The sequence below is a fragment of the Cebus imitator genome, unplaced genomic scaffold (genome assembly GCF_001604975.1).
Source record: "Cebus imitator isolate Cc_AM_T3 unplaced genomic scaffold, Cebus_imitator-1.0 Scaffold94, whole genome shotgun sequence".
In the NCBI taxonomy this organism is placed as follows: Eukaryota; Metazoa; Chordata; class Mammalia; order Primates; family Cebidae; genus Cebus; species Cebus imitator.
Window position 1 is genome coordinate 3,700,014 of NW_016107409.1, and position 12,921 is coordinate 3,712,934.

The 12,921-nt window shown below is 38.5% G+C and overlaps 1 long non-coding RNA gene across 1 annotated transcript in view; it reads left to right on the top strand.

Moving 5' to 3' along the window:
• Positions 1 to 12,421, top strand: part of LOC119472327 — a 173,842-nt gene extending 161,421 nt beyond the window's left edge. The window contains exons 4-5 of the long non-coding RNA XR_005201467.1: positions 11,590 to 11,732; positions 12,377 to 12,421. This is a non-coding gene — a long non-coding RNA (uncharacterized LOC119472327). The remainder of the gene's footprint in view (positions 1 to 11,589; positions 11,733 to 12,376) is intronic.
• Positions 12,422 to 12,921: the final 500 nt, after the last annotated feature.

Here is a 12,921-nt window from a genome sequence, read left to right on the forward strand (position 1 = left end):
GTGTGGTGATTCCTTGAGGATCTAGAACTAGAAATGCCGTTTGACCCAGGAATCCCATTACTGGGTATATACCCAAAGGATTGTAAATTATCTACTATAAAGACACATGCACACATATGTTTACTGCAGCACTATTCACAATAGCAAAGACTTGAAACCAACCGAAATGCCCATCAATGATAGACTGGATAAAGAAAATGTGGCATATATATATACCATGGAATATTATACAGCCATAAAAAAGGATGAGTTCATGTCCTTTGCAGGGACATGGATGAAGCATCATTCTCAGCAAACTAACACAGGAACAGAAAACTAAGCACTTGATGTTCTCACTCATAGGTGAGATCTGAACAATGAGAACAAATGCACCTAGGGAACATCACACACTGGAGCCTGTCAGAGGGTTGGAGAGCTAGGGGAGGGATAGCATTAGGAGAAATACCTAATGTAGGTGATGGGTTGATGGGTGCAGCAAACCACCATCGCATGTGTATACCTATGTAAGAAACCTGCATGTTCTGTACCTGTATTCCAGAACTCAAAGTATAATGTAAATAATAAAACAAAATAAATAATCTTCCAAAGAAGAAAGCACCACACCTACACAGTTTCACTGGTGAATTCTATGAAACAAAGAAATATTACTCTATAATTTCTCCCCAATATTTGAAGCAGAGGAAATACTTCTTAATTCATTTTATGAGGCCAGCATTCTCCTAACTACCAAAACTAGATAAAGACATTATAAGAAAAGAAAACTGAAGACCAATATTTTTCATCAAGGTAAACGCAAAAATCCTCAACAAAATAGCAGCAAATCATATTCAACAATATATTAAAATAATTATACACCACAACCCAAATGGGATTCACAAGTACACAAATTTACTTCAACATTTGTTAAGTCGATAGATGTAATCTATACACAGGTGGAGAAGAAAGAACTAAAATGATCTTTGTTTGCCACCAACATGATTGTCTATTCAGAAAATCCCAAAGAATTAACAAAAAGTACTCCTGAAACCAAGTAATGTAACAAAGTCACAAGACGCATTGTTAATATAGAAAAATCAGTGGATTTCCCATATACACACAATAAACAATTATAAATTTGAAATTAAAACCACAATACAATTTACAATAGCACAAAAAAACTAACAAAATATTTATAGAATCAGTACATATAAAATGATCAAATTCTAGAGAAATAAAGAAAATTTAGTAACTAGAGACGTAGTTAGTGTTCTATGTTCATGGACCTGAAGACTTGTAAAGTTGTAAAGTTGTCAGTTATTTCAATATAATCTGTAGATTCAACACAATTCCAATCAAAATCTCGGCATGTTATTTTATGATATTAATAAACTAATTCTGAAGTTCGTATGAAGAGAGAAAAAAGACCCAGAATAGAAGATGTAATGCTGATGAAGAAGAATAACATCAGAGGACTGACAGTTTGCAACTTTGGAACTTAGTATACAGCTACACTAATTAAGATAGCATGGTACTGGCAAAAGGATAGATAAATGGAACAGACTGAAGATCCTAGAAATAGATGCAAAAATATAGTCAACTAATCTTTGACAAAAGAGCAATGGCAATTTAATAGAAAAAAAGATAGTTTTTGTTTTCTTCAACAAATTGTGCTGGAACAACTGGACATCCTTATGCAAAAGGAAAAAAAAAAAACTAAATACAGACCTTATATCTTTCAGAAATAATAACTGAGAATGGATCACTCTTCTGAATATAAAACGCAAAACTATAAAATGTCTAAAAGGTAACACAGGAGAAAATCTAAGCAACCTTGGGCTTGAGTTTTTGTATACAACACCAAGCTCTTAAAAATAGATAAATTATACTTTATTGATATACAGAATTCTGTCACGTGAAAGACATTTGTTAAGAAAAAGACAATTCACAAACTGAGAGTAAATATTTGTAAAACACATATGTAATGAAGAACTCATATCCAAAATATACAGAGAATTCTTAAAACTCAATAAGAAGAAAACAAACACCTAATTAAAACTTGGAAAAACATTTGAACAGACACCTCACAAAAGAAGATATGCAGATGGCAAATAAGCATATGAAAAGATGGGCAATACATTTGTCATTAGGGAATTGCAGATTAAAGCAAAAATGAGTTACCACTATTAGAATTAGCCTATTAGAATGGCTAACATTAACAAAAAGTGACAATACCAATTGCCGGCAAGAGTGTAGAGCAACAGCAACTGTCATTCTTTGCTGGTGTGGATGCAAAATGGCCCAGCAAGTTTGGATGATAGTTTGAGAGCTTCTAGAAAATCTAAACACGGTCTTACAATTGTGCTAAGTATTTATACAATTTTACTGAAAACGTATGTTCACATTGAAACCAGCCCACTAATATTTATGGTAGCTTTATTTATAATCACTGAAATCTAGATGCAACCAAGATGTTTTCATTAGGTAAACAGATAAACTATAGTACATCAGTGCAATGGAATATTATTCAATGATAAAAATAAATTAGATAACATGCCATGAAAAGATGTAAAAGAATTCTAAATGCATAATTCTAAGTGAAAGAGATCTACTTTCATATAAAGGTATATACTGTATAATTCCAAATATATATATATATATATATATATATTATATATATTATATATATATCCAATTATATATTATATATATAATTATATATAATTATATATTATATTATATAATTATATATTATATAATTATATATTATATAATATTATTATATATTATATTATATATTATTATATATAATATATATCCAATTAAATATTATATATGTAATATATATCCAATTATATATTATATATATAATTCTACTTATATATAAAGGTATATATTGTATAATTCCAATTACATGATCGTTAAGAAAAGACAAGACTATAAAGATAGTAAAAGGATCCATGATGTTCTGGGAAAGGGAGGGATGAATAGGTGAAGGACAGGGGAATTTTATTATGGTGAAATTATTCTGTATGATGCTGTAAATGGTGGATCCGTGACATTATGCATTTGTCAAAACCCATAGAATTGTACAACTCAGAGTAAACCCAGAGTAAACTCCGAGTTTTAAACCCATAGAATTGTACAACTCAGAGTAAACTCAATGTATGCATGATTTTTTAAAAATCATGTAATAGAGGTTGAAGAATCCCTAAAAGGAACACAAACTATGAGAAGAGAATCTAACTCTGTTATAACTGTATGAAACAACTTCACTTAGAGGATGTAGGGAAGGGGTGCTGACTTTGGTAACTTTGGAAATGAATGGAAGCATTATACTCTAGTTGATAAAGTTATTTCCTTTGGGATTGCAACTTAACAATTCTCATAATGCTATATTTGTGTACTGGATTTGAATAAATCAGTAAATGGACAGCAGATGGTAGGAGTCAAACTTCTCACTGTTGGAGATTATGGATAAGCAAGGATAGGAGGTTAGAATGATCCATGCATGTGGTAATGGATTAGAATTGGAGATATCAGTAAGAACTTATGTTTAATTTAATACAGATACAGATGGTTACACACAGAAATATTTATAGGTATGTATACATATGGGAGTTATCAAATATATATGTATACATCTCTGTTCTGTCAGCTGAGAGGGTCAAAAGAAAATGATAGCCCCATAGCAATAAATACATTCAACATCCAGACAGATCTTGGTTTTCAATATGATTCTAAGATGAAAGGAACCAGGGCACCTTGAAGAAATTACTGATTTTAAGACTGGGAAGAAATACGCAAGATAAGGACAGGGGATTTTGTAGTGCCAGAAAGTAAGGACTTGTCAAAAACAGTAACAACAAAAGCCACAAATATTATTGATGTGGGTATGTCAAGAGCGTACAGGGGCCAAATGAAAGAGCTCCAAAAGGCCAAAGTGGGAACAGTTTAAGTAACAAAATTAAAAATCATATTGGATTATAAATTAGAGTATAAAATAAATATCCTGGGTCCATACTGAAGTAAATAAATTATTGAATAATTAATAAATGGAGAAGGAGAGAGAACTCTCTTACGCAGAAGTATTAGAAATAAATTATGTAGGCCGGGCGCGGTGGCTCACACCTGTAATCCCAGCACTTTGGGAGGCCGAGGTGGATGGATCACGAGGTCAAGAGATCGAGACCATCCTGGTCAACATGGTGAAACCCCATCTCTACTAAAACTACAAAAAATTAGCTGGGCATGGTGGCGTGTGCCTGTAGTCCCAGCCACTCAGGAGGCTGAGGCAGGAGAATTGCTTGAACCCAGGAGGCGGAGGTTGCGGTGAGCCGAGATCGCGCCATTGCATTCCAGCCTGGGTAACAAGAGCGAAGCTCCATCTCAATGAATGAATGAATGAATGAATAAATTATGTAGATTTTTCACCCTAAAGACGGGGAGAATAACTCCTCTCTCCTTATGTGTAGGCTGCAGATGAAAATGGCATGTTAGAGATAACCACTACACATCTATTAGAATGGCCAAAATCCAGAACACTAGCATCACCAAATGCAGGCAAGGATGTGGAGAAACAGGCACTTTTATTCATTGCTGGTGAGAATGCAAAATGGTAAATCTACTGTGGAAGACAGCAGTCACACTCCTTGCTATTTACCCCAAAGAGCTGGCAAAACTCTTTGTCCAACAAAAACCTACGCACAAATGTTCATAACAACTTTATTCTTAAATACCAAAGCTTGGAATACCATGATAATGACCTTCCATAGGTGAATGGATAAGTAAGCTGTACTACATTTAGAATATGAAATGGAATATTAATTAGCACTGAAGGGAAATGAGCTATCAAGCCATGAAAAAACACAGAAGGAATTTAAATTTGTATTACTAAGTGAAAGACAACTGTCTGAAAAGGATACATACTGCATGCTTCCGACCATATGATATTTTGGAAAAAACAAAACTATGAAGAAAGAAAAAGCATCCGTGGTTGCCAGGGGTTAGGAAGAAGGAATGATGAATAGCTGGATAACAGTGACTTTTTAGTGCAGTGCAGGTACTCTGTACGATACTATAATGGTAGATGCATATCATTACACTTTTGTCAAAACCCACAAAATGTGTAACACTAAAAATAAACCCTAATGTAAGTTGGGGACTTTGAGTGATAATCACGTATCAGTGTAGGTTCATCAGCTGTAACAAATGTACTATTCTGTTAGGGGACACTGATAATGGAGAAGCTATGCATGTGTGGGGCAGGGAGTACATGAGAAATCTCTAAGGTTTTCTATGACCCTAAAACTACTCAAAAAATAGTCTACCCACACCAAAACAAAAAGAGGCATTTTATCTCTGTAAGCTTCCTCCCCTAAAACTGTAACTTCAGTCTAATTATGAGCAAAACAAACTCCTAGAGAGTTTCTCCAATATTCTACAATATACCTGGCCCTAGGGCATGGTGCAGTGGTGATCACGCTCACCTCACACTATACCTGATCAGTTCTCCTTAAACTCATCAAAGTCATGAAAAATAAGAAAATCTGAGAAACCTTCATAGCCAAGAGGAGCTTAAGGAGACATGATTATTAAATGTAATGTGGTATTCTAGAGCAGAAAAAAAGACCTTAGGAAAACTCTAAGGAAATAAGAATAAATTATGGAGTTTAATTAACAATAATGTGTCAATTTGATTTATTCATTATAACAAATCCACGGTAATGATGTCACATGTTAATAATATGGGGGACTGTGGGGAGGTACATGAGAACTCTCTATCTGTTCAATTTTCATGTAAATTTGAAACTCTTCTTAAAAAACAATACCTATTAATTAAAAAGACCAATATGCCATAGACAAGTCACAGTGCCAATGTGTCTCCTTTCTGTAATCTTCTAAGTATTAGAGCTTTAATCCTTACTAGGTAAGACATACCAAATTATTAATCTCAAAGACATCAATGTATCCCAGAAATAAATTACAGATGGCTTTAGGTAAGAACTTGAATTAGACTGAGTGGGAACCTTGATATGTTTTCGGATATACGAATCTTGGGACATTAAGACTCTCATTAAGACTCATGTCACAGGATGAACACAGCTGCAGGAAATTGAGTTAGAGACTCAAGTAGAAGCAACCAAAACCACTCTATGTGCTGCAAGAGAATGTTAAAAATACCCAGGATCCATAATGCATATTTCAATCATAGCAATGTTAATACTGAACATTTAAAACATGTTCATCAAAAACCAAAATATTAATTAGATTTGGCCAGGTTTACCCTAGTAATGCATGCTAGGACCATTCACGTGCCACCTTAAACTGCTGAGGTGGTGTTGAGAAAATAATTTTTTATGAATATCACAGAGTTAAATGTCATCTTCCTAGTACAGATGTTCTAGTTCCCAAACTCAGAACAATTTTAGCAACTATTTATAATAGTTAAAATGAATCTTGGGAAATAAAATTCTGTTTTTTCATAAGTTTAGTTTTTTCAAATTGTTCATTATTTCGATTTCACTCTTTTATTGTTTATCATTTAGCCTTGACTCCAAAACTTGCAACTTTGTATGAAAATCCTCAGCCTCTCTGTCAAGGTATAAATGATGGAAACACCTAAAGATCACACTTTCTAAGGCAGAGGTCCCCAACTCCCAAGCCACAGACTGACTGGTGTCTGTCAATGGCCTGTTAGGAATGGGGCCACCCAGCGGGAGGTGAGTGGTGGGTGAGCCAGCATCACTGCCTGAGTTCCGCCTCCTGTCAGATAAGCGGCAGCACTCCATTCTCATAGGAGCAGGAACGCTGCTGTGAACTGCTCAAGGAGCAATCTAGGCTCTGTGCTCCTTATAAAAATCTAATGGCTGATAATCTAAGATAGAACAGTTTCCTCCGGAAAACATGCACTTCTCTCCCTCTCCCCTCCATCTGTGGAAAAATTATCCTCCACGAAACTGGTCCCTGGTGCCAAAAAGGTTGGGAACTGCAGTTCTAAGTTCAAAATGTTCCAGTTTTTCTTGCTTTATTAAGATAAAACTGATAAAAATTATATATAAACATATATATATATATATATGTATACACACAGTACACATTATACATATTATATATATATATATATATATATATATATATATATATATATATATGCTGTGCACGGTGGCTCAGGCGTGTAAACTAGCACTATGGGAGGCTGAGGTGGGGGGCTCAAGACCAGCCTTGAAGTCATGCGTTCAAGACAGGCCTGGGCAACAGAGTGAGACCCCATCTCTTAAAAGAAATACAAAAAAGAAGAGCCTTAAGCTTAGACCATCTTTTTCAGGTTAACTCAGCCTCATGTGATACTCGGTTAAAGTTCAGACTCCCAATCATTTGTCCTTTCCCATCAGAGTTTTCCTTCCTTCTCCTCATTTCTGAGTTGTGTCTGGATTCAGGATGAACCTTATTTATCCTCATGGACTTATGAAGAGAAGCTTCTGTGACATAGCTCTCCTTCCTGCTTTCCTTAGTGGCCTGTCTGCTTTGCTGTGGACTCTGCTGCTATCTACCTGGATGTTCCTACCGGCACTTGGACTTTTGGGCTTGTCCAGGCTCCTAATGCCAAAGTCTGCAGTGACTGTGATTTGTCGTATGAGGTCCCTGTGCTCTGTACCAGGGCTTAGCAAACTTCTATGCAGAGACAGAAAGTAAGTACCTTAGGCTTTGCATGCAGTCTCTGCCACATTACTTTTCTTCTTATTATTGTTCTGTTCCTCCTTTTCCTCTCATTTTCTTCCTTCTCTTACTTCACCATCATCTTTTCTATATTCCCTTAAAATTAAAAAAAAAAAAAGCAAACCCTTCTCAGGGCCATAAAAAGGTAGGCTGTGTCAGGAGTTGGCCTGCAGACCAAAGTCCGCCAAATCCTGCCCTGCAGGCTTTGTCTTCTGACCTTGGGCCCCTTCCTTTTCTCCTACATGGATCCAGGCTCCTGTAGGCAGTCTGTGGAAGACTGTAGACTATTACAGGTCCATCTATCAAGAAAATTCCCTCTGCCCACAGCTTCATTGCTTTTCCACCATTCTGACCCCAGAAACAGAGCAACAGCCAGCGTGTTCTTTCATTCCCCGACAACCTAGCTGGGTTTCGTTGGGATGTGATTGCTCAAGGACCCGTCGATACAAGGTGCTAGGTCTGCTTTCAGGGACCCTTGCAGCAACATTCCCATCCTAGAGACACGGTCTCTAAATTCCTCTCCTTTACCTCTCAGCAAAAGGTTTTCTACTTCTTTATGTTGGGTGGATCATGTCCTGTAATAAACTATGGTTTGCAGTAAAACTTTTCCACTATGTTATACCAGACTTGTGTTTTACTTCATAGAAGGGAGACTAGGGAATTGCGAAAATAACTTTCATTCTCAACCAAACTTAGCTTTATGTAAACTTCAAGATTGTTTTTTGTTTTGGAAATGGACAATTAAAAGCAGATCATTTTTCAATACATTCAATACAAATCATTTTTCAATACAACACATTTTCTGATACATTCCTGAAATAATTATCCTAAATCTCCATATTACATAATCAAATACGTTCTGATTTATCCATTACTCAGATGTACACAAGTTTTCTTAAGGGTGCACAAGTATGTATTTCAAGTTACCAGACATCTAAGCTGCTTACTGCTGACCATGAATTTGCCAGCCCTTGCAGAAAGCACTTAGCATCAAGGTAAAGCCAAGTATTCTAAAGTTACATATTATAATCAGCTATTTAAATATTGTAAGTGATCATTTATTCATAAGACAAGGCCCTACTTTTTCCTTTCCAAGATATTTGTCCTGATGCAACAGCAATTAAAAGGCACTCATAATCATAATCACAGCAGTTCTTATGTTTTCAGGCAGCTCTGCCCCACCCTTACATAGCAAGCCTCCTGAGATGTGCTCTGCCTCTGGAACAGAGAGCATCTGTCCTCAGCAGTGGCTCAGCCTGTGCTCCTGCCTGGATCACACACAACAGCCTCTGCAGTGACTCTGCCATACCCTAGGAACCATCGTCAGTGACCCAGTGGCACCCAGCAAATGAGAAGGCTGCTACAATGCTTAGCTGCTCTTTCCTCTCAGAAGATTCTTCACTCTTTGCTATCTGTAGGGTGAAATACAGCAGATTTAAAATTCCAAAAAGCATTCTACTTTAGATGCCCTGCAATATGGCTCAAGCTTTGATTACAGAACAGGTAAAATGTATAAGATGGTTCATTATGAATTTTAAAAGATTTTTTTTTAAAAAAAACCTTAATTTCATTCAGAAAGGCCAAAGCTGCGTGCCTGCTTCCTTGTGTCTGTGTTCTTGTCCCCTCTTTCTCTCCTCTCTTTCTCTCTCTCTCTCTGTGTATATATGTGTGTGTGTGTGTGTGTGTGTGTGTGTGTGTTGAGGAGGAGGAAGAAATATCCAGTCCCCATCACGAGCCTTCTTCCTGAAATCCTTGGAGAATATAAGGTGGGCACCACTGGGCTAGGCTGGTAAGGAATTGAACCTCCCACTTGCCTGGTCTGAAATTCCAGCATTAGAACCACCTCTTCTGGAGTATGTTCATTTGCCTTTTCAAGCAAAGTCATGAGTTGCCTCATCTATACTCCCACAGCTAAGGTGATTAAATGTCCCAGTTTGCCAGGAACTATACCATTTTTGAAAAAATGAAAGTCCCACATCCCAGAAAACCCAGGAGTTTGTCACCATACTGCTGTGTTTAAGGGTCAGTGTTTACACTGTTATAATCATCCAGTTAGCTTCTGCTTGTCCTCACTAAATGTAAACTTGAAGGTAGAAATTATCTCAAGCTGTAAAAAATTTGGTGTTGAAAGAATGAAGGAGCATTTGAGAGAATGAGTAAGCGAATGAATGTATGCATGGATAGATTAAACTCATTAGTATGATAAGATTATCTACAGTTTTGAGAGGTTTATTTATCATTTTTCCTGAGAGGAGAGAAGCAAGATACTTTCCTTCAGTAAATTTACTCAGATTAGTGCATTAAATCTAATAACATGCTGGATTGCATACTTGAAGGTACTACTGGGATCGACATCAGAAAAAGTAAGTATACATGAAAGATCTCAGGACATTGGGCTGCTGAAAGGGGTAAAGCAACCAGAGACCATGGCCAAAGCTGAACACAGGCTTCTTCTAGAAGAGAGCAAGTTCTATGGTTTAAATATATCCTGTAAAGTGTATGCGTTGGGAACTTAATTTCTTCTTCTTTTTTTTAAATTTTACTTTAAGTTCTGGGGTCCATGTTCAGATCTTGCAGGATTGTTACATAGGTACACACATGCCATGGTGGTTTGCTGCCTCCATCCCTCTGTCACCTACATTAGGAAGTCTGCTGCAGTGGAACTCATAACTGCCTCTTTTCCCAGGTGCTATGTCCCGGGAAGGTGAGGCTTTATTTATAAGTCCCTGACATGCTGCTGCCTTTTTTCAGAGATGCCCTGCCCAGCAAGGAGGGAATGTAGTCACAGTCTGCCTGCAGAGGTGTGGCTGAGCTGCTGCGGGCTCTGTCCAGCTGCTGTGTAAATGTCCTTGAGGTTTTGTTTATACAAGTTAAGTCTGAACTGCTTCAGTAACAGTGGACTGCCTCGGTAATGGCAGATTGTGTTGGTAACGATGGACAGACTGCCTTGGTAATGGCAGACTGCCTTGGGAATGGACAGACTGCCTTGGGAATGGCGGATGCCATACCTATCAGGGAGCTTGACCTTCCTAGGCTGAACTCACACTGCTGTGCTGGCTGTGAAACTCTCAAGCCAGTGCATTTCAGATTGCTGGTCTTTGTGTGGGTGGGACTTCTCGGGCCAGATCAGCTGGCTCCCTGCCTTCAGCCCCCTCTTTTTCAGGGGAATGTGTGGCTCTGTCTCCCAGGCATTCCAGGCGCCAGTTAAAATGGCCACCTAGATTTGTGTGGTTTTTTTTCTGCTGGCAACCCACGGCGCTCGTTGGCCAGTGGGAGTCTCCTGGTTTGTAGGCCGTAAGGACCACAGGAGAAGTGCAGTATATGAACCGGAGTGCCCAGTCACTGGAAAAGCCCCTGATGGCCTCCATTGGGTGGGAAGGCATGGTCCTGTGGTCAGCTGCACTTCCCAGGTGAGGCAGTGCCCCACCCTGCCTCGGCTTGCCCTCCTTGGGCTACACCCACTGTCCAACCAGTCCCATTGAGATGTGCCTGGTACCTTGGTTGGAAATGCCATGATCACTCGCCCTCTGAGTTGCTCTTGCTGGGAACTGCACTACGGAAGCTGTTCCTATTCAGCCGTCTTGGTGAAGCTCTCAAATGTGCATTTTTATAATTTGCTTGGCATAGGGTTAATGGAAGCTAACAGTACCTTGCCTTTTTCCTCACTGATACCCAAGGACCTGATCCCAACTCTAACAGGAATCTTGGGCATCCACAACTTCCCATGTTCAACAGCCTCAAAAGGAACATTTGTATGCTACATGTTATAAATTCATGGTGATGACTTTTCTTGGCTTATTACACACTGGATGTAAAGAATAAAGAGAAGTCTCTGGTATTGCTTCTATAAGAAAGAAGCATTTCTCAGAGCCCTGTGCCTTTATTTCACAGCAGACTTTTCAGTGGAAACCTCATAGCCCAGGAAATGGTGGCATGACACACTTAATGTGCCAGCCTAGGACATCAAGAGGCAAGGGGCAGCTTTGAGTTCATGAGGACCAACTCGACTTTGTCTCCAGAGAGCAAACCATTGATGGGTAAGACACTTCCAAGAATCTCATCAAAATTTGCCTTTTCTTTCACAAATTTAGGCAGCGATATGCTCAAATTCAGATTGCTCAAGTTAACTTCGTTGCTGCTCTGTGCACAGGCCACGGGTCTCAGTGCAACACAGAAGCCCTTCCTGAGGATCATGTCTGAGAGGCCAGACTTCTTTAGACGAAGTGTAGCTTTTCTTGACCCAGCTCTCCCTGCATATGTCAGATCGGCCTACTTGTAATAAAATTCACACAAAGAATTTCCAGTGGGAATCTCTCTGAACTGGATAGGCAGCTCTCTCCAGCACTGCCACCAGATGTTTCTACACCAGAGCATTTTCCAGCCTCTGAATGTTCTGGCGTCCTCCCTAGTGATCTCCCAGTACCTGCAGGTCACAGGATAACAGGGGCTGCGGTAGCCTCACCTAGGAGCTCCTGGAGCAGGGGAGACACAACAGTGGCAGAAACTTGATTTCTAATGGATCTGTGTTGGGAGGAGGGACCCAAAGGGGGATGTTTGAATCATGGGGACACTCCACTCATGAATGAATTAATTACATTATCACGAGAGTGGATCCCTTCTTAAAGGACAAATTTGTCTCCTCTTACTCTCTCTCATGCCCTATTTGCGCTTCAATCATGAGATGACACACCAAGAGGGTCCTCACAAAATGCCAGCCCATTGATCTTGGATTTTCCAGCCTCTAGAACTGTGAGCCAGTCCATTTCTGTTCATTATAGATTACCCAGTGTGCTGTATTCTGTTATAGCTGTGCAAAATGGACTAAAGCAGCAAGAGATCAGGATTTTGTTTCTGGTCCATCTTTTGTATTGGCAAATGAGCCGACTGTATAGTTTATGTCGTAAGAAGCTCAGATATAAAAAGATAATACATTCAGTGTTTTCTCTTTCATGTTCATTCAACTAAATGAGTTATGGCAAGTGTGAGAGGTGAGGGTGGGAAAAACACAAAGGTAAATGTGGCATATTAGGAGCTGGTATGAAGCCTTAATCTCAGAAGTTAGGAGGCCTGCATTTGTACGTCACCACTCCTATCTTCCAAATCTTGGGCAGGTTATACAGCGTAATTAATCCTCAACTGCCTTACCTGTGAAATAATACTAATGATGCCTATCTTATAAAATTATTTTGAAGATTAAAAAAAATTTGACTTAGCATTTGACACGTA